The sequence below is a fragment of the Aedes aegypti genome, chromosome 2 (genome assembly GCF_002204515.2).
Source record: "Aedes aegypti strain LVP_AGWG chromosome 2, AaegL5.0 Primary Assembly, whole genome shotgun sequence".
NCBI classification, from domain to species: domain Eukaryota; kingdom Metazoa; phylum Arthropoda; class Insecta; order Diptera; family Culicidae; genus Aedes; species Aedes aegypti.
The window spans coordinates 134,910,393-134,933,141 of NC_035108.1; the positions used below are offsets into that span (position 1 = coordinate 134,910,393).

Here is a 22,749-nt window from a genome sequence, read left to right on the forward strand (position 1 = left end):
TGCTGATTTTGCTCAGCGTCGAGAACAATATTGTAACACGGACATGACTTCCTCATTGCTACAAAAAATATTTTGTTTCGTTATAGATCTTTGAGCTACAAATTCAAACTAATAAACAGCCCAAAAATCAACAACTAAAAATCGCGTTGACAAAAATAAAAAAAAATATATTTCATATTTTTGCTTCATGCAAAATTACTTTTACCAATATAATTTCAAGCGGATAACATTACTCCTCAAGAAAAGTTCAAAACAAACATAACGCATGTTCGTTTGGTTCACACTTTGACAGCTCTCGCTGCTCGATTGGCTCACACTTTGTCAGAAATGTCAGCTTCCGCGAATCTCTCTTATAAAGGATTTCTAGTAACCACGTGTGTAGCTCGTTGTTTCTGAGAAAATGAAAGAATAAGCACCCAAACCAACTCCACGGACAGGTAGATAATGATTTTTTCTTCCCCATAGCGTTGTTAAATAACATGAAAATACATTCAAATGTTCAGAAACAATGAGCTACATACATGGTTACCAATGGCTTTTAGGGCGAGATCAGGAGTTATGCGAGAAATTAGGCACCATCAGATAGCGCTTCACCTCCAGAACAAATTTACTAAAGACCCCAAGTTTCTATACTATCTGGATTTCGCGCGACAGCCCGAAGGATAACAAAGTCAACTTATACAGTTGTATCCTGTAAAAAGTGCTTACCAACGGCTTCAGCTTATACGAGGCGTTATACCCATCTCTCCCCTACTAGTGGCGACCGTGGAAAACTTATCTCCTGCTGTTCCCAACAGGCGAACAGTGTCTATATGCCACCCACTACTTGACAGTCCCTTCGAGGGCGAGAGTGCCACTGGGTGATTTGTGTCGAAGCAGCAGGTGGTTGGTTTCCACCACTCGCCCTGCTAGACGGTTGGGTATGCATGTTTATGTACCTTTCTAGGGAGCTTCAACTGCTCGATTTCATCTCGCCACATGGTTTACAAATGGTGAGAATGAGTGCACGACAAGAAACGTTGTTGTTCTATACTCTCAGTAAGGAGTGTATTGAAAAGTAGTCACATACATTTTTAATAGTCTTGGAGTAATTGAGTTCTCAGCATAAGTCGTATATTACAATTCGGATCGTCCAACGAATGTAGAATTGGAAGCTAGTTGACTTTGTTGTTGAGAAATCCTGAGCAATTCGATCAAGGCACTCAGATTAGTAGTCGTTGCAGAACTCGATTTTTACAGCACTCGTCGTAAGTATCCTACTCGGCAAGCCTCGTAGGATAAATTAACGACTCGTGCTGTAAAAATCATCATTCTGCAACTTGTTCCGTATAACATTTTTTGAAATTTCATAGAAAACCACTTGGAGGTATCACAAATTACATCGGAATGCATTCACCATCATTTTCTAAAAAAAAAATGTGTAATGATTCATTACGCAACTCAAAACAGTAGCGTAATGAGAAAGCGTTGCGTAATGAATCATTACAGCACTGGTTTCAGTTGTGTTATGACTATTCTCACACTGTACACTTCAGTGCAGGAAAGTAGGCCGTTTCATGACAGATTGGCGTTATGAAAAACAGCCATGTATACGCGCTTCATATCAAGAGCTTGTCATCAGCTTGCCTTGAGCGCACAAAAATATCCGCGTGCTTGAGCACGTGCTATGGTGAGACACATTTTTTTTTAGATCTCATGTAGCAATGTACTAGCTCAAACGATCACATCTGCACTGGCTCATGCGCCGTCTCATGAGAAAATCTCAATGTGACAGCGCATTTGAGGCAAAAGATTCAGAAGCAAGGAAAAGATGTTAAACCATGGAACCGCCCGCAAGCAGTTTGAAAGGTCTGACATTTTCATTTAACACACTTGTGCTTACCACCGAAGAAGTATAGTCATAGACCGAAATCGTATGCTTTCCTGTGGTTATTGTACTAGGCAAACATAACTGCATGAAAGTAGGGGAAGGGGTGGTAAAATGAACATCTTAAGGAAATCATCTTGTTTCTGATAGAAAAAAGAGGAATTTGCATAGTTCTATCGCACAACATCAAAAATAGGGATGTTATCTTTATCAGCGACACGCACTCAGATTAAAATAGCTTATTTTTTACCTATTTTTATCGTTAGCAAAAAACGATGCAAATGTTCATTTTACCTGCACCATGTGGGTAAAATGAACATTATGCAAAAAACGAAAGAAAAACAAATATTTTTGAAAAATTTCATTGCATATGCGAAAATATATCCATTGAGGATTGTAACCCATTAAAAAAAATCTAAAGGTATCAAATTTGACATTATATCATTACGATATTCCCCTCACTGAAAAACCTCAAGACCTACAAGCTAAAAATTACGTCAGTTCTAATTTTCAAACGTGGTTTTCTAAAATCTTAGTTTTAGACGCTATTTTTACTTTAATTGACCTCCGTATTAACCCGAACACTCCAATTTATGCTCTAAATCGTCCGTGCGTGATAGAAAATCATTTAAATTTGATTTTTCTCGGTAAAAGGCACGGTATTCATTTTACCAACCCTGTTCATTTTGCCACCACTTCCCCTACTCTTAGTAAGCGCATGTGACGAGCCTCACGAGACGTCTCATGAGACTCGCTTACTAAGATATATTTTGTACGTATTTGCATCTCGTGCCTCAAAAAATCTGTAAGATGCGATATGGAATATCGCATGGCACACTAGCTCATTCAGGTATACATGAGAAATACGACACTCTGGGTAAAAGTAGGCCGTTATGTTGTTCATTTTTGATAAGCAAAGGAATTGCAAAAATACCTTAAAAAATGTCAAATAACTAACAGATGACAAAGAAAATTGATTGATTTGCTTTATTGTAGAGACTTTCAGCCGCAGGCGACAAAGAAAATGTTGCATACTTTACAAAAATTGAAGTTCTTAAAACATGGAAAAAGGTTCTTAAATATTAAAAATTGTTATGGCTAAGTAGCTCGTCATTCGTTTTGACAGCCATGTTGATTTTGCAGCTTGCAATTCCAAAGTGATAAAACTCAGTCATCATAAATGATATTGATTCAGAAAAGTATCACTTCTTGCAGAAAATATGCTGATACTTTTTCTGCTATGTCAGTGCAACACCAAGTGATTTTCTTAGATTCGCAATCGTTACACGAATCAGCCACAATCATCGATGTCCAGTACAAATTTCAATGACGGCCTACTTCACCTTAAATGTTCGTACCAACATATTCTTTGACACAAATATGACACAGTAAATTAAGCTTTTGGAAAAATCGTTATACAGTATTTAAGAGCAAAAAATGATTCTCTTTATACACGATAATGCAGGATTGGTCGTGCTAGCAAAATAATAGTGACTAAAACATCAAAATAGTGATTTTAAAGTGAATATCAAAAGTATGTGAATTTTGATAAAAAATGGCGTCTTAACCATCGATTTTTATCAAACATTATATAATACTGAGAATTCGACAAACCTTCAGTTGGAAATAGTTTTTAATCCTGATTGATCCAAAAGGTTCGTTTTTAGAAATATGCACAATACGACACTTGATACAATACAATAGATGAAATACGGCACAAATAAGCTCGAGGCTTATGCTTTTCTATTGAAAATTCCCAAGTTCCCCTCCAAGATAAGAAACTTCCTAAACTTGAGGGCCTTAGAATTTCTGGTGGAGATGATCATTAATATTGGTAGAAAAGCCAGAAAACAAATCCTGCATGACCTTTCCCGTTGGAAATGTGAAGCAACAATCATTGGTACAAAATCAAGACCGTGGAAAAAAATATCATAGAACATTGATTACTGAGCCACTTTATTGACTGCTGTTTTATGGAATCGATGACATTTGGTCGAATGACTGTTGGTCGATTGACGTTTAGTCGAATGTACATCTGGTCGAATAAACATTTTGCCGAATAGGCATTTGGTCGAATAGAGAGTAGTGTTTGATCCTTCGACCTTGACGCTTGCTCCTGCGGGGGCGAGCGATGAGGGCAGGATCAAATTTGTCGCGCGTCGTTCGTTCAGAGAAATGAATAAGCGCCGCGGGTCGTTAGTAGTGTTTGATCTATTGATCGCGTCGCTTGCTCCTGCGTGGGCGAGTGACGAGCACTTGTTTGGCGTACAATTATTATTTCGCTTATCCGGTTAGGCGTAATTATATCATGGATCGCATCACCAAACATTGGTGACTCCCAGATCTTTACCCTATCCCGCTAAGCCAATATCCTTTCCATGACAAGCGTGGAGATGCAGAGGTGATCTCGGTCTCTAGTAACAACGGTAGTCACACTAACATTCCTTCCCTTCCCCGATGACCGTAAGGACGTGGCTGGCGCCGTTATTGACTTTTAAATTTGAGCTCTCGATTTGTGCACATTGAAGAATGGTAAGCTAATCCCAAGCCCCATTCATTAATTCCCTGTGCAACTTCGATTGTTTTGGTCAATCACGGAGTAGCAACTATGAATTGTACGGTCATCTATGCTTATGCTTATGCTTATGCTTAATGGGCATTTGGTCGAATAGAATTTAATAGGGTCCTAAAATGTTTGATAAAAACTTGTTTTTATTTAATAACACGATATAGCATGTTCTTGCAACCAGTTTGGCAAATTTTCCCTCTCAAAGAACGGCTATAACATTTATAAACTTTAATTTTAAAAATGAGTCCAAATTTGAACCTTGACACTTTTGATCATGTTTGACGTTAACGTAGTCGACAAAAACGCCACAGGGGCTCGACGTTTTTACACTGGGGTTCTACCTATCTGACATTTCGGAAGGGACACGGAGAAAAATATACACCCAAAATTTGAGTTGAAAAATATACACCCAAAATTTGGGTGTGACAAAATTTCAAAAATCAGAAAACAATAATTTTTGGGCGGTAAACCAACGGAAAGCATTTAAAAATTGAGTAAACATGTGTTTTTGGCCTAAACTTAAGCGTTTGGTACTAAATTGGGACAGGGCTTTAGGACCCTATTGCTTTACGAATCATATGATAATTGGTTGAAAAAACATTGAGTTGAATAGGAATTATTCAGACGTTTTTGACGTAATTCGTTAATTTCGCTAAACTGAACATACTCATATTTTTTTTACAACGCAATCGTTTTCGGCGATATTATTTTTAGTAAAATCTACATTTCATTGCTTCTATCATTTGCAGAGAACTTTCGGTAGCGTCGTTCATGAAAATCAATGTCTATAAGCTTAAGAATTCAAGAAAGAGAGGAATCATTCATGCATTTAAAATGTTTCACCCAAAATATTTGATTCGACCTGTTTTCGAGGAGAGTAATTCCGTGCACATATGTAGATGCCTACAGAATATTCATACAATTTTTACAAATTATGATTTTGTTGGTAACATTAGGTGAGACTGATGAAATGAAGTAGTTATTACCACAATGCATTTAAAAAAAAAATCTCGGGTTACGTAGTCAAAACCTTGTGAATTCTGTTCAATAATGAAGTTTTTCAACACTCATAGTAGAAAAGCCAAAAGTTAACATTTTACATTTTAACGTTAAAATATGTAATTTCGCAATATTTTAACAAGTTTGTGCAAAATTTGATGATCACGAGCGCTGCCTGGTTGCAAAATTTTGAATCAATTGGTCGGCGTTAAGTCAGAGGGGACCAAGTACAAAACTTGAGAAAATTGGATTATTCTTTCATTAGATGCAAAATCACCTTACCTCCGTTTCACTATGACCAGATTTGATGAATGCTGTAAACTGCGAGAGATATGTAACACATTTACTTTGGATGATCAATAAACATCGATAAAAGTGTGCAGTCAGAGTGGACCAAGTGCTTATTACCGTTATAGCGAAAATGATTAGCGCGCTGAGGAATGCGAGGAAATGAAAAGCCTTTCAAGAGATTTGTCAGATTTTTCGTCATCGAATGATTCTTCTACTTATCTATCAATATAAATTTATAAATATTACTTAATTCGATGCATTTGATTTTGATTTTTGACCATTTACCATATTTGGATGGGTGGTCAGAAATTGTAACAATTTCTGTGCAGACAGAACGGACCAAGTGTTGAAAAGCAATAAACTGATTGATTATAGCATTTTTTGAGTCAATTTCAGAGTCTGATAGAAGGTTATGGTAGCTCTATGGTGTATGTATGGAATGGGCTAGAACTCGTTTATTGAACCAGTACATTTTGGTTGGTACTCAAGATTTTCACTTGGTCCACTCTGACTGAACACATATTTGAATCTTTCTGGTCTTCAATGCCCTGACCCTGCAAAACCTTAATTTTCAAGCTATCGTTATGCCACTGATTTCGGTATTGACGAATGGGTTATTGAAGAATTTAAGATACTGGTGTCGAAGGGTTATCTTAGAGATATGAACCCAGTTTGAGCATGCAAGCATTAAATGATTATTTTCCTAGAAATTGTTCAATCAAGGTGAACCAACTCACTGAACGTTGGTCTTTAGTTCAGTCAGAGTGGACCAAGTACACATAGTTCATCAAAACATCGTTCTATAAGAGGTTAGGATTATGATTTTTCAAGATTATCGCTTCACATTATGCTGTTTTAAAGTAACACAAAGATGTGTAGAAATATTGAACCAAAATTTAAACAAGTTCAAAAATAACAGAGCGTTAGACTTCAAACCCATTTTTCTCAAAATATGAAAAATGTCACTTGGTCCACTCTGACTTAACGCCGACCAATTAGCTTAAACAATGATAGCCCTTGGGTTATTGAAGAACTTTGCCGAAGACGCCATTATTCTAAATGGAAAGGCTCCTGAGATATCTGCAAAACAAATGTAAACAAAAGTAAGTTTTATCTGGATTTTGAGATTTTTAATTTTGGTCTCTCGGACCGTATATAGTGCGTTCATTATTGTGCGACTTCCATGTATATTAGCTGATTTTACCGCATTTTAAGCCCCATACTGTAAACAAATACTGTCGAGTATTGTTCTAAAGAAGATTCTTGAGCAATATATTTTGGTTTAAAGTCAATATTCGTCTCTGTTGCAAAATGATAGCATATACAACATAGCTGTTGTACAAAGTACAACAGCACGACAGTCCGAAGGATATAACAGAGCGGAGAAAGAAGTGGTTGGGATGCGAAAGTTGAAAATCTTATTTACGGCGTTTCGTAATTATGAAAATTAAACGTTGGGCCCATTCACAAATTTCATAACGCTGAAGGGGGTGGGTGGGTGTCCTCGAGCTGTTACGGCTCATACAAAATTTGTAAAATGTTCATACAAAAAGCGTTACAAGGGGGTGGGTGGGTTCGAAAATAGTCATTTTTAGCGTTATGAAATTTGTGAATAAACCCTTATAAAAGCAAAAATGGGTTTGGTTCAGAGTAGAACGTGTAGAATATCATCTGTGAAACATGTAGAATCAATGAACCAAGTTTGTTTACTCTTCATTATAAATCATCGAATCTTCAGAAGACACTTTAAGAATGTAATTTTGTGCAAGATTTCGTTTAAATCATGAATTATTCTTGTTGTATTTATATTAACACTGCATATTTTTTTTTGATTTCATCAAGAGTCACTGACGAAAAGAAGATTTTCTAAGGAAAAAAATCTCAATACCGTTTTGAATACTCGCGATTATTTTTCTGTACACTCCTTATGGAGCCGATTTTACAACTGAGTTACATTCGGCTGAGTGTTCGGAGGCGCTCATTTCCCGCTCGTTTCGTCTACTACCTGCGCTGTTAACCCGCAGATAGCCCGGCTCCTGGCGACTTATAGACGGGATTTTGGAGCTCCGAAACGGCGGCGCGCGAAGCGTCGAATGCTGCTCTGGCTCTGGCCAAGAGTGTCAGTATTTTTGGATCGCTCCGATAATTCGGTTCTGCACGGTTCTCCACGTGAAACCGGACTTCCTACTTCATCCTTGGTAGTTAGTTATCAGAACTCTTAGGAGTGCGAGATTTTTCCCGATATCCGAGAGTTGTTGTCCGCGCGGTCGCGATTCCAATATCCGAGTGATCTATCTGCTAGGTACTGTACAGTGTGTGGAATCTTCCATTGTGAATTGTTGTTGCGTAGTGGTTTGGAGATTTCGCGCGTCGCGGCTTTTTTTCGGGACCTAATTTCGGATTCGCGAGTTGTGTAAATTTTTCTCGTCTCGCGAGTTCGCGTCTTGTGGGTGGGAGGGAGTGAGCAAATCGGGCGGGAAGGTTGCGATAAGAAAAGACGACTGTGACGTTAGTTTTCAGCCGGAGAATCTGCCTGCGATCGTGTGTGAGTTGCTCATATGGGTTGAGTCCGTAGTATTACACGGTCTCTGGGGGTGTTCTTATACTGGTTCATTATCACCCTCGCATCGCCGTATGTGCGCTACTGTGTGTTGTGTGGCGGAGTGTATTCAGGTAAGGAGTCCATGAATGCCGTACTGGCCAGACGAAAAATACAAGATTATAACAGAACATGTTTCATATATTATGTTACAGATTTTTATATCACCAGTTGTTATAAAACATGTACAGTTAGTGGTTAAAATGTCAAAAATTCTAACAAAGTTTGCACCAAACAAAGCAAGAATATTACAAATCTTATTAGAATAATAACAAAATTATTGCAAAATGTGCTTCAAGGATTAGAAAATGTAAAAAAAATAATTAGATCATTTAATTCCACTAGAGATGGATACAAAATCTTTTGACAGTTATATGTACTTCGACCTCAACTGTAAGGCCGTCTGCAGTGTTTTGTACTATACTCAACTTTCAACGATGTTGCAAAATGACAAAATTATTGCAAATTATGCTATGATATACCATGACTTCGAATATTATTTAGGTCGGAACAAATTTGAAATTTTGCTACACTTTTGCTTCAAACTTAGTTTTTCTCCAAAAATCGTAAAGGGAAAATAAATAAAATATCTTATTTTCAGTGTTGGTTTTCATAATTTATCGTACTTTAGCTAATTTTTAAACTATTAGCATTTAAAGACAAGCATAGCTCAAAACGTAAAATGTTCAATAAGTCGGTAACGGCTAACATTTATATGGTCAAACGAATACGATGGCATAGAATGATTTTTCATCTATCGTGATCTTCTATCATTCCTTAAAATGTTTGCACTCATGATATGGTCGTAATATTTTTCATTAACGTTTTTCACTAAGCATAATATTTTATCAATTTCTCTATAACAGTTTTATACAGTGTCTATAAACAGAATATTTTAGTGTTCTTCAAGAATGAAGTAACTTTCATAAAATATCCCTACAAACTTTCGATTTACATTTTGATTTGTTGAGAAGAATCAATTATCAAATGTACCTTAAAATGGGGTGTTAAGGGACGAAAAAAAAAATCAACTCAAATTTCAAGCAACTTCTAGTATGTCAATAATTAAACTAAGGACAGCCCTACCATTCTGTCGTCGTGTATATCAAAAGCCAAATATAATTATGAGGATCCTATGAAAGGTTTCTGAGATAGTCATGAAAATGAGTGACTTTTGATAAAAATGCAAAATGGGGTGTTAAGGAATTTGTCTTTTTGGTCAATAACTTTGATGCTTTCATTCGATTTCATAGGTTATGTTCAACCTTAAGGCGAAGTAGGCCGTCATTAAAATTTGTACGCGTCGTTAATGATTGTTGCTAAATCATCTCACGATTTGGAATCAAAGAAAATCAGTTGGTTTTGCACTGACACAGCTGAAAAAGTATCAGCATACTTTATGCATGTTGGCGCGTACAGTGATACTTTTTCAAGTCAATATAAACTATCAAGACTGAGTTTTTTTCACTTTGAAATGCAAGCTGAAAAGTCATCATTGTTGCCAAAACGAATGACGGGCTACTTAGCCTTAATCAGATTATAATTGAATATTATTGAACTTGGAACTGCTGTAAACGCAAACCATTGTATTTTAACTGCTAAATCTTTCATAGTTTTTGGTGCTTTTTCGGAACTATCAATATATTGTAAAATTGATTTAAGGCTAAGTAGCCCGTCATTCGTTTTGGCAACAATGATTACTTTTCAGCTTGTAATTCAAAGTGATAAAACTCAGTCTTGATAGTATATAGTGACTTGGAAAAAGTATCACTGTATGCGCTAACATGCATAAACTATGCTAATACTTTTTCAGCTGTGTCAGTGCAAAACCAACTGATTTTCTTTGATTTGAAATCGTGAGATGAATTAGGAACAATCATCAACAACGCGTACAAATTTCAATGACGGCCTACTTCGCCTTAAAATGATATTTATACCTATATTCAACAGGATCATAACCTATATACTTGCAGTTTACGAATTATATAAGCTATGCAGAGCAACTTCGTTAATAAGCTATTATATAAGGATAATTTCAACAAGCTTTTTGTTGTAGTAAGGGAATTGGCCAATTTGCCTTGTAAATAGAACACTAAACAACGTATTTGCATACAACACCCAGTGTAATGGTCAAAAATAAATACTGAAAAAAAAGTGTTCCAGCATGGAGCGAAAATCTAACACACACTCTATAGCATAATGCGCTCAGTGTCCGACGAGGCCGCGAAGTTTCTCAAAAAGAGCTCAGAAATGGAAAAAATATTATTATTGTTTACCACTTCATAGGTTTACCACTAAAAGGATCAAATGCTTCAAAACCATTTCCAAATAAAATAATCATTCAAACTTTTCAAACATTTAACCAGTGTAACCGAACTAGTTTTGAAAATAGTGTCAAGAAAAATCCCATATTTACTTAAATACGTTGTTCCTATCAGTTTTACCGATTTTTGATATAAGACATTTTTGGTGATATTCAGGAACAAACAAAATAGACACCTTAACTTTTACAATGTAGTTTTACTTCACCGAACAATTAAAAAGTATATTGGAGTATATTACGACATAAATCGAATGAGTTTAGTAACATGGAAAAAGTAGAAAAGATAATCCCTTAATACTCCACCTACTTTCAAAAAGGGACTTTTTCCATAAAAATTATCAAAAATCGAAATCTAGATAAAATTGTCAAAAATGTTTGTCTGCGTTATGATCTCAATTAAATGTACTTATCTTCTAAGTTACTCACATATTTTTCATAATATTGTTTCATAGTTTTGTAGTTAAATATATTTAGCCCATAAAATACGAACACAAATGTTTTGAAACGTTTTCAATATCTAACCTCTACAGTATTATGTTTTAATAAACACCTCCTATCACATAATGCAGCTCATAATCTTCCAAACCAATGAAGTATTTCAGATGACTGATATATTTACTTTCAACGTTTTTGTGACTTGTCAAACTTGACGGTGAAGTTCAATCCCTTAAAACCCCACGAGTCCTTAACACCCCTTTTTACGGTATATTTTCCTAGTTCTGGATGTATACCCTACCAGAGTTGTTATTAGTCACCGGATTTGACAGACTATCAGTGACGGTGACGAAAAATAAAAAGTTTTCGTCACTATCTCAGCTCGGCGTAACCAACGACACTCAACTATCAGCAACCAAGCACCTCGTCGCGACAAAAAATCTTTGCCGTTTCTCTCTGCCTGTGTTTTCGTTGAACACGTTCAGCTTGCATAGAAAGGCACACAACTAATCGGTGCCAATCGAATGGCCGACCAAAAAAGGAACTCGCAAAAAAAAAGATCAGCGCGCTTCCGGAGTTAAACAAAAAACCTTTAGCTTATCGGTAGCACGTGTCTATCAGCAGGGCTAACACAATGTACTTGCCCAATTGCTAACACAAGACACCTTGTTGGCTAGTACTTCGTAGCTCAGACTATCTTTGTCTGCAATTGTGCGCTCGGTGACGATTAGAAACTTATGTTGGTTCAGTGTGGAGGGGTGACGCGAAGGGTGACGAAAAATATTACTCGTGGACTTTTTGCGGCTTCGTCGTGGTGTCCTTGAAGACAAAGAAAAAGACGATCTTTTACGCACTGAATAATATTTCTTTTAATTTTTCGTCAAGTTTTACAGAATCTGCGACGTTCTCGCTAAGAAATTTTCCTTAGATAGGTAAAGAAACCATTAAGCTTTCCCGCTGCAAGCTGCTTTTAATATTTAAAAAATTGTCGGATATCTTTCGAAAATCTCATCAAACAATCCTGTTGATAGATTCGAGAAAATTCCGATATAGTTTGAGAAGAATCAATTTATAGAATGGCATTACAAGTATTTTATCAGTAATTACAAAGATAGAATAGCCATTCTCGATATTTCCATATTTTAAAATTTTTATTTTTATATTTTTATCAATGATCCCTAGCAAAACAAGTCAATTGGGAGATAACTCATATTACGCATCCTAGGAGTCCATGGAATATCGGTTGAGAAACCAAGCACTAAAAAATGTACCGTAAAACGTGATATCTCTGATAATGCGGGTAACTTTGATAGTGCGGAACCCACAACATACAGAACGAAATAACATAATTTCTGTTAATCAGTTAAGCGAAACGTTAAGAGTTCTAGTATGACACTTCATGTCAGAGCTATTTTCGTTGAAATCGCTTACGTTTTAAACTTTATATTTGAATATTAAAAATCAATTAGGTTTAAGCCTTTCTGAAACCTTTACAAACAAACTGTTTTACCATCGTTATTTGATGATTTTTTAAAGAGTACGTCACTTACTCCTGACAGCCTAATTATAAACGAACAAAAATCCGGTCTCAAATCTCTTAGCGAAAATCATTTGTACAAATTGGAGCCAGTTTTGTAATCGAAGTCAGAAATTTTCATATAATGTTAAACGCCTAGAGGTATGCAACGCTCTATTTGCTTTGCGTAATTCATTTGGTTCTGTTCGTAAAATACTCTAAGTATTATATTCCAAAAAATGTTTGAATAATGTTGAATTCAACGCCAAAAACTAGAAATCAGTTGTAATTTTTCAGAAATATTATTTAATAGTAATTTATACAGACTAATAATAGTGTTTCATGTTTGATATAGAAACGCTGTCATATGTGATTTTTGTTTCTTAATTCTGTTATTTTATGAATAAAATCCAATCCATGTTCTCTACCCAAAATTCTCCAATCAAGTTCCAGCTGCAATTTGGTATTATTAGTCTGATTGTCGATTTTCTTGTGTTTACGTACCCATTATCAAAGTTATCTAAAACTGAAAATCGACTTTCAATTATTTGAAAAATCATCCTTCCATTTAAAATAGACCGTTATGCACTTTTTCAACTGCAATAGATAACTGAGATACCAGTACTTTTTTTAAAAATATTAAATTAAAATATATTAAATTAAATGCAGAAGCATTCAGATTTTCTTCCAAAAAACTATCAAAGCTACCCGTTTTTAGGCATAGAAAACCGTGTTTAGAACAACTCTCATTTTTGAGGTTGGTACAGCTTTATTTATGCTAACCGAAACATTAGTTTTCACGAAACTTATTTGACTTTCTAGAACTTTATATAACTGGAAAGAATAGCTAGAGAATAAAAAAAAAAGATTCATTGTGCTCAGAGATCAAACGCCTTTCGTGTTTCTAACCTTTTTCCGATAAGGTAGGAGCAAGTGGGAGCTTTAAAAACGATAGTTCAAACAAATGGTTCAATATAGTTTTTAAATGACAATATTTTGCAAATCCAAAAACACGCTTATATTTTGGCAATATATTTGCTGGTGTGTGCGTGAAATTGGTCGAATAGTTACGAAATTGTGGAAACCTTAGAAGAAAGTTGTAAAATGAGCCATTAGACACAGTTCCCTCGCTAAACGGGGAAAGTGGGACCCATCCAGTTTAATGTTTCAATCCACATCAATAAGTCACTATTGCAATACTATGATTAATAAATCATGATTTTTAAATTTGAGTACATATTTGACGTACATAAGATATCAACCATATAATACGTAACACTTTGGGAAGTAAACTACATTTAATGGTATGTCACATCGCACTTAATATTGACTCAAAATGCCTCTCTAAAAGCGTAAAGAGGAATGACACTTGTTTAAAATATATGATTTATAAGTTAATAATTAAAAAGTAGCACGTAAACTTCATATAATTGACGACATTGTAAATATATTCTGTTATTATTATTATGCATGGCAGAATTTGTTTCTAAATTTAATAAAAACAACAAATAAAGTTCAGTAAAAAATAGAAATATAATCGTTCCCATGATGCAATTCAAATTTCATCTTTGTCTTAGTTCGTCGTAGTTTGAATTCATGTATTGAAAAATTAGACATTTTTTCTCCCTCTTAAACAATTTGAGATTGATCTTTTTTGATAAAAACCATTTGTTTGAATGTTTTAGTGCTACTCTGTAGGAAAATGTTTGAAACGTGTAAAAAAATGTTGATTCTGGTGCTTGTTTTATGCTATATATGTCCCACTTACCCTATGTATTTAGATATTTTGGAATGTCATAGACCATAGAAATTTTCATATGAAATGAAAAGAAAATACCTGTTTATAGTAAGCAGCTTGCAACAACACTAAAAACTGTTTACTTATGGTAATTCGACTTATGACACAACTTTTTTTTGCAAGCTAATGCGAGACGTAAAACGTGTCACAATTCATCATGCAAGTTGAAAATGGCGCTGTATTGATAACTGTTACATGGAGCACATAGTAATGAAAATAATAACATTTTTTGTACTAAATACATTCCGTATAATTGTATCTTCAACTTTCTGGCAGAATACCCCCTTGAAGAACTTGTCCTCGATGAGCTATGACGAACGGTTTATCTTACCCCGGGCTCTCGCCCCGGGATACCTTACAGTCTTTATTTTCCAGTGGGTGGGGGTTACAGCATATGTGACCAAATCGAACAAAAATCAGTGAAAAAATACTACGCCATTTATGGATGGTCCCCAACTGCATAGTTCCTCCCGCACGCGGTCGAAGAGACATCGGACCGTGAAGATTTGCCCGGCTGAATGGGGGGAAGCGTAGAGTATATCCATTATACATGTGTGTGCAGTCATGTGTTTGTGGCTAAATGTTTACTGATCGAGATTTTTTTCTTAACACGCTGCTGCTACACTTGGAAGAGCAACAGCAGCGATAGAGGAGATCTTACAGGTTCGCAATTTTTCTTGTGTTTATTTTTTTCAGCTCCAATTGAAGAGTGATAGACCTAGGCTGTGCGCCATGCGGATGGATTGAGTGAAGAAAATGATTTAAAGCTTGAGGGAGTTTTCCCCGAAAAATACAATGAAAAACTCGTTAGAAGCGGCTCACGTGCTCGGGTAGCTTTTTCACTTACTGTATTGGAGCTGGAGGCGGTGGGAAATCTGAACGAAATGGAACGCAAAAGTCCGAAAAGCTGGTTAGTTTATTGTTTGTGCGGGAGGGACCTGTGCTTGTTGGGTGCTGTTTAGAAATATTAATGTGTAAGAATCAGTGCGCATCGTACCTTCGTGCTGTGCGTACACGAATTCTCTCTGCTCTTGGAAGTTTTCTTAAAATCTACCTAAAGCAATAAAACAGTACTTTTCAGTGCTACACAAACAGTACTTTTCAGTGCTAAAATTAAAAACGGTACTTTTCAGTGCTACTTAAACAGTACTTTTCAGTACTATTTTTTCTACTATTGATCCCTTTACGATCCTTGTTTGGACCCGTGCCTTCGATTTTTCGTTGGACCCGTTGGCGAAAGCTAGCGGTGGTAATCCTTCTTGGACACCGTCTAGGGAAAAAACCTCTCGAAGGTCACGTCTTTCTCGTTTATTAACTAAACATGGTATCAACAACTAACAAAAGGAAGGGTGAATCTCTGAATTCACTACTTCCTTCCAAAAAAGTGGGTTTTAAAACTGTCACTACACGTGGCAAGAATGGAAGAAAGGACGCTTCCCCGGAATGCGAAGTTTCTTCCAAGGGTGAAATGAATAATTGTATTGAAATGAGCAATCAGTTCGATGCTCTAGACAAATTTTCCGAACACCAAATCGAAACAGCCTCTAGCCCAGGCTCTTTGATTCAAGTGAGGAAGCAAAGAGTGCCGCCTATCGTGGTCAGTTGTTCCGAATTTGGGGGATTTAGGCAGGAGATCTTGAACTCCATTAGGGGAATCAAGGTTTCCTTCCAAATCGCAAAGAAAGGAGACTGTCGCGTTTTGCCGGAAACTCTTAAAGATCGCGAACTTCTTCTCAGATATCTTGAAGAGAAGAAGCACAAATTTTTTACTTATGACGACAAAACTGAACGTTTGTTCAAAGTCGTCTTGAAAGGTCTCTCAAGTGACTATAAGTCACCTGAAGAGATCAAAAATGGAATAAATGATTTACTTGGATTTTCCCCAGTCCAAGTAATCATTATGAAAAAGAGAACCCAATCTGGCATTGTTCGGAAAGGGCTTTCTCAAGAATATTATTTAGTTCACTTTAACAAAAAAGAACTAAATAATATTAAAGCTTTAGAAAAAGCTAAACTTATGTTCGATGTCCGTGTGACGTGGGAACATTTCCAGAAACCTGGAGGAAATTACCAGAACCCCACTCAGTGCCGTCGGTGCCAAAAGTGGGGTCATGGTACAAAAAATTGTCGCATGGATGCTAAATGCATGATTTGCGGAGGTTCTTCTCACGCTAAGGACGACTGTCCTGTGAAAGAAGATACCAGAAAATTTCAATGCGCCAATTGCAAGGGCCCTCACAAAGCTAACTTTTGGGAATGCATTTCACGCAAAAGAGTCGTTGAGGCTCGTGCCAGGCAGATGAAGGATAATATCCGTTACGATAACGGCCGTTCCCGGAATTTGCCTGGTAGAGTATCGAACAATGCTCATTTTTCAGTTAACGATCGCTTGATTAGGAATCATACCCACCAGGAAGATCATAATCATGCTCATTCACAAACAAATTTTAATCCGTCGGGTAGCCGTTCGAATCTTTCAATTTCGAATGTATCTACCCACGGTAAATCCTTTGCCGATATCGTAGCAGGTAATTTGAACTCTTCCCCTGTTCGTTCCATGAGTACCCATTCTACTTGTTTCAAATCAAATGGAAAAAACCCTACCGCCACAGGTAACTCCTACCCCGCTTCTTCGTCTACCGAAAATTCCAATGGGAAATCATCAGATGATATGTCTGCCTCTGATTTTAATTTTCTAACTGAACAATTGAATCTAATGATTGATGCAATGTTCAAAGCCACCACTATGACTGAAGCAGTCCAAGTAGGTGTAAAATTTACAAATAAAATTGTTATTGGATTACGTTTTTCTAATGGATCCAAATAATAATTTAAATATTTTAAATTGGAATGCTCGTTCTCTGAATGGGAAAGAGGACGAGCTGTTTAATTTTCTTACGGTTAATAACGTGCATGTAGCAGTTATTACCGAAACGTATTTAAAACCTGGATCTAAACTCAAAAGAGATCCTAACTTTTTTGTTTATCGTAATGATCGACTTGATGGGGCATGTGGGGGAGTTGCAATCATCATTCATAGGCGTATAAAACATCAACTGTTTTCGTCATTTGAAACTAAAGTTTTTGAAACTTTAGGTGTTTCTGTTGAAACACAGTTTGGTAAATATACTTTCATAGCTGCCTATTTGCCTTTTCAATGCTCTGGACAGCAAGTTAATTGGCTTCAAACTGACTTGCGAAAATTAACTCGCAATAAGTCAAAATTTTTTGTCATTGGTGACTTTAATGCCAAACATCGGTCATGGAATAATTCTCAAAGTAATTCCAACGGCAGAATTTTATTTGATGAGTGCTCTTCAGGATATTTCTCAATTCAATACCCTGATAGCCCTACATGTTTTTCCTCTTCTAGAAATCCATCTACGATTGACTTGGTCTTAACCGACTTTAGTCATCTTTGTAGCCAATTAGTTACTCATGCTGATTTTGATTCTGATCATGTCCCTGTTACATCATTCTTTGTCGAGCTACCGTGCGAGACAGTCGACAGTTCTCGTTGTTCCCGGTTCTCTCTCGGTTTTTTTTTCCCAATCGTGGTTTTTTTTTCGAGGTGCAAAGTTATTTTCTGTGCAGTGAGAAGCCTAAGTTCAGATTGGAAGCGGTATTCTTTTGGCCAATCAAGTTTTGGTGCTGAATCAGCCACGCGAGACGACGTGGTTTTCGTCATCCGTGCATCATTTACTGCGGCTCACCACGCCACGTGTTTGACCTAGTGAGTGATCGTGCATCGTAATCGACGCCTGTAGTGGTTTGTTCGATACCAGCAGCGCGTACCGCGTGGACGGCGGCTGTTCCCCGCGCCGTGCGCTCGTATCGTTGGTCGACGTCAGTGGTTGTTTGTTGGCAGAGAGAAAGGCAGAGAGCAACAACAATACATTCAACATAGTAGCGCTCATCGCATCGACGACGCCTGCGTAGAGAGTAAAAAGATAAGTAACCTTCGTTGTTCCCCCCTCCTCCGTCTCAATTGATTAGATTTTTTGCAGTTTTTTTTTTTCTTCTCCCTTTCCCTTGTGTGTGCTTGTTTTTTTTTCTCTTTTACAATTTGGTTCAATTATCATTCCTGCGATTAGTGTTAGTTAAATTTATTTGTGTACCCTTTGCGGTGTTGAGCTACCGCAATGGGCGAAAGTAACGATGGCGGGGGTACATCGTATCCCCTCACAGAGTCGTTGCTGTTGGATCCGAATGTGTTGAGCCAACAGAACACAAACTATGCGCCTAATACTTGTGTGCCTCCTCAATCTGGTGCATCTCAAATGGACACCAGTAATGTACCATCTCCAACGTGCCCCCGCCTCAAGGCCTACCCGCCCGACTCTAGCGGGCCGTATGTTGTTTTTTTCCGACCCAAAGGCAAACGGTTGAATACTAGTCAGATCAGTAAGGATCTGACTAAGCGGTTTTCTACCGTTGTCTCCATTGACACAGTAGGTACCGGTAAGCTTCGCGTCACCGTCAGTGACCGTAAACAGGCCAATGAGATTGTGGCCTATGAGCTCTTTACACGAGAGTACCATGTTTATCTGCCAAGCCATCGGGTCGAGATCGCGGGAGTTGTCACCGAAGGAAGTATGACCTGCGAAGAGTTGATGCAGGGTTGTGGTCGTTTCAAAAACCCTTCTCTTCCGGCAGTCCCAATACTGGAGTGCAAGCAATTACACTCGGTGTCTCTGGTGGGAGAGAAGAAGGTGTATTCTAATTCAGACTCCTTCTGTGTGACCTTCTCCGGATCTGCTTTGCCGGATTTCGTCGTAATCGGCAAACTTCGACTACCTGTTCGGTTGTACGTACCGAAGGTAATGAATTGCACCAATTGTAAGCAGCTGGGCCACACTGCCCAGTATTGCTGCAATAAACCCCGCTGTGCTTCTTGCGGGGAGAGACATGTGGATGGTGCCTGCAGTGCGCCTCCAAAATGCGTTTATTGCAATGAAGGGCCTCCACATGCTCTCGAAAACTGCCCGACGTACGTACGCCGGCAGCAACATCAGCGACGGTCTTTAGTGCAGCGCTCTCGGCGAAGCTTCGCTGAGATACTAAAAAAGGCTGCTCCGTCTGCTGATTCTCGGAACATCTACTCTTCTCTGCCTCTTGATGATCAGGGCTCTGACTCTGAGGTTGGTGAAGGGGTTCCCTTCGTTTTCAAGGGTACAACGAGGAAGCGTGTGAGGCTCCAGAGACCCACAAAAAAGCCTCGTAATCTGTCTAGCAGTGACCACCCACCAACCATGAAAAATTCTAAGCCTGCCGAGAAAGTCTCCAAGTATTCACCTCCTGGATACAAACTCCAAGAGGAAAGAGACTTTCCGTCGCTACCGGGCACATCAAAAATCCCAGATGTCCCAACTTTTCAGACTTCTCAGCCAGAAAGCCCACATATGGAGCATCAGGAGCAATCTCAGGGTGCTGCAATGTTCACGCTCTCTGGCATCGTGGATATCATCCTCAATTTCTTCAATGCTTCCGACCTAGTGAAGAACATTGTTAACGGTCTTCTTCCTTGTGTGACTCCTCTTTTGAAGCAACTTGCTTCAACAATGCCCCTCCTTGCAACGATCATATCTTTTGATGGATAATTTATCCACCGAGGTCGAAGATGTGATTTCTGTTCTACACTGGAACTGTCGTAGTATTATGCCTAAATTAGATAGTTTTAAATTTTTAGTTAGTAATTTGCAGTGCGATGTTTTTGCGTTGTCAGAAACATGGCTAACACCTGATGCGACCCTTCCTTTCCATGATTTTAATATTATTCGCCTGGATCGTCCCGACTCGTATGGAGGGGTGCTTTTAGGGATCAAAAAGCATCACTCGTTCTACCGAGTCGATCTGCCACCGATGACAGGCATTGAAGTCGTTGCATGTCAGGTGACTATCCGAGGCAAAAGCCTCAGTGTCGCCTCCATATATCTTCCGCCGAGAACTGCGATCTCTCGCAGAGATCTTTCTCACATCTGCTCAGTTATGCCTGAGCCACGGTTGCTCATGGGGGACTTCAACTCCCACGGAACAGGCTGGGGGGAACTGTATGACGACCACCGATCAACGTTGATATATGACCTTTGTGACGACTTCAATATGACAATTCTAAACACTGGGGAAGTTACGCGAGTTGCACCTCCAGCGCAAGATGGAAGTTCAAGGGATAGCCGTTTAGACCTCTCCATATGTTCGAGCTCACTATCACTGGATTGTTCATGGAGGGTAATCCAGGATCCCCATGGTAGTGATCACTTGCCGATCGTAGTGTCAATTACTAATGGAACACATCAGCCTTCATCCATTGATCTTGCATACGACCTCACGAAACACATTGACTGGGGAAAGTACGCTGAAACAATCATTGATGGAGAACATGCGGTACAAGTTCTTCCTCCGTTGGAAGAGTATCGATTTTTATCCGAGTTGATTCTCAACAGCGCGCTTCAAGCACAACGTCGTCCTGTGCTAGGTCCGTCGATTCGTAAAAAACCTCCCAATCCGTGGTGGGATGACGAATGTACGGAACTCTATCGCGAGAAATCCGCCGCGTTTAAAATTTTCCGGAAACGTGGTACAATTCACAACTATGAGCACTATTCTTCCCTTGAACGTAAGTTTAAAAACTTGGTCAAAGCGAAGAAAAGTGGTTATTGGCGCCATTTCGTGGAAGGATTATCACGCGAGACCTCGTTAAGAACGCTTTGGACCGTCGGAAAAAGAATGCGTAACGCGTCGTCGATTAATGAAGATCGAGAGAGCAGTCCGCGGTGGATTATCGATTTCGCCAAGAAAGTTTGTCCGGATTCAGTTCCAGTAGATCGCGTTCGTCGAGCCCCTCCAGATGATAGGGATGTCATGGATAGACCGTTTTCGATGGTTGAATTCTCACTTGCCCTCCTTTCATGTAATAATTCCGCTCCAGGAATGGATCGAATAAAGTTCAATTTGCTTAAGAACCTCCCTGACGTCGCGAAGAGGCGCTTATTGAACTTGTTTAATCAGTTTCTGGAGTGTAACATTATTCCGGATGATTGGAGGCAGGTGAGGGTGATAGCTATCCAAAAACCTGGGAAACCAGCGTCGGATCATAATTCGTACCGTCCAATCGCAATGTTGTCATGTCTTCGCAAGTTGTTAGAGAAGATGATTCTCTTTCGACTGGATAAATGGGTTGAATCGAGTGGCTTGCTGTCAGATACGCAGTTTGGTTTTCGCAGAGGCAAAGGAACGAACGACTGTCTTGCGCTACTTTCTTCAGAAATTCAGCTTGCCTTTGCTCAAAAAGAGCAGATGGGTTCAGTATTTTTGGATATTAAGGGTGCTTTTGACTCAGTTTGTGTTGATGTCCTTTCAGACAAACTCCACGCAAGTGGCCTTTCATCAATTTTGAATAATTTTTTGTACAATTTGTTGTCAGAGAAGCATATGAGTTTTGCTCATGGCGACTTGACAGTTTCACGAATAAGCTACATGGGTCTCCCCCAGGGCTCATGTCTGAGTCCCCTGCTTTATAATTTTTACGTGAGGGACATCGATGGTTGTCTCATGGAAAATTGTTCGTTAAGACAGCTTGCAGACGACTGTGTTGTTTCTGTCACAGGACCAACCGCAGCCGAGCTGCAAGGACCTTTACAGGATACTCTAGACAATTTGTCTACTTGGGCCTTAAAGCTGGGTATCGAATTCTCTCCGGAGAAAACTGAGATGGTTGTCTTTTCTAAAAAACACAAACCTGCTAAGTTTCCACTTACACTCATGGGTAAGACAATCTCTCATAGCATGTCTTCTAAATATCTCGGGGTCTGGTTCGACTCCAAATGCACCTGGGGGAAGCACATTGTGTATCTGACACAGAAATGCCAAAAAAGAATCAACTTCATGCGAACTATAACCGGAACATGGTGGGGAGCCCATCCGGAAGATCTGATCAAGCTGTACCAAACAACCATCTTGTCGGTCTTAGAGTACGGTAGCTTTTGCTTTCAATCCGCGGCGAAAACACATATGCTGAAGATACAGCGGATTCAGTACCGCTGTCTTCGCATCGCGCTAGGCTGCATGAACTCGACTCACACAATGAGTTTAGAGGTACTTGCAGGAGTACAGCCCCTGACAGATCGTTTCGCGGAGTTAACACTTAGGTTCCTCATCCGTTGTGAGGTTCTCAATCCATTGGTTATTGAAAACTACGAAAAGCTGCTTGAACATAACCCTCAAACTCGTTTCATGAGTGTGTACTACTGGTACATGACGCTGGAGGTCAGTCCATCTTCGGTTAATACCACTCGAGGTGACTTCCCTGACTTCGACCGTTCCTCTGTAGTTTTCGATCTGTCCATGAAGCAA

The 22,749-nt window shown here is 38.6% G+C and overlaps 1 protein-coding gene across 7 annotated transcripts in view; it reads left to right on the forward strand.

Annotated features, from left to right (window-relative positions):
* LOC5577718 (high affinity cAMP-specific and IBMX-insensitive 3',5'-cyclic phosphodiesterase 8) overlaps positions 1-22,749 on the forward strand; it is a 730,891-nt gene that overhangs the window by 8,486 nt on the left and 699,656 nt on the right. For 5 of the 7 annotated variants that reach the window (XM_021842485.1, XM_021842490.1, XM_021842489.1 and 2 more), the window contains exon 1: positions 7,842-8,399. The exons of the other annotated variants lie outside the window; for them this stretch is intronic. The gene's annotated coding sequence lies outside the window, so the exon portion shown is untranslated. Of the gene's footprint in view, positions 1-7,841; positions 8,400-22,749 lie in introns of those variants that run through there. 7 annotated transcript variants of the gene reach the window in all.